The following is a 638-nucleotide window of genomic DNA, read 5'->3' as shown; positions in this document are numbered from 1 at the left end:
GGCAAGGAGGGGGAAAAATAATCATGGCGGCACAGGTGCCTGTCGCAGATGGGTGTACAGGACGGGAGTGCCAAGGCGCGGAGAGGGAGAGAGCCTACAGGGAGACGCAGACACTTGGAAGACCAAACAAAACAAAATGACAAATTCACCTTCATGTTTTCCTTCATCCGTGTAATGAATAACAAATACCTGTGCAAAGACACGAGAGCTATCTATACCGAAGAGGTCTAGAGAGGCATCAAAGGGGAAAACTTAACCACTTAATCACTCACACTTAATGGGCTGGAGACGGTTCAAGATAATCACAAAAATACCCGTATGTGGAGCAAGTTGGACGCCCTTGCACCTCGCCCAGCCAGGTACGGGGCTTGATTTAAACTTCAGGAAGTTCAAGAAGGCGGCCCGTGATGCCTCAAAGCTGAAGGGGAAGAGAGGGAAAAGTCAGAGGCGAGATTATTTGTTCCCAACTGGATTTTTAAGAAGTAGTTGATGCTAATTCCCTTTTGATAGACGTTCTGGAGTAAATGGTTGGAGCTGTAATCGTTTTCGAGTATTTGATGTTCGGCTTTGTTACTTGTTCAGAAGAGAAAGGGGTGGGGGGGGGGTGAAGGAAAAGGGAGAGTGAGCGAAGTGAAAGG

This window comes from Penaeus monodon, chromosome 15 (assembly GCF_015228065.2).
Source record: "Penaeus monodon isolate SGIC_2016 chromosome 15, NSTDA_Pmon_1, whole genome shotgun sequence".
In the NCBI taxonomy this organism is placed as follows: domain Eukaryota; kingdom Metazoa; phylum Arthropoda; class Malacostraca; order Decapoda; family Penaeidae; genus Penaeus; species Penaeus monodon.
Note: the sequence above shows the minus strand (reverse complement) of the source record.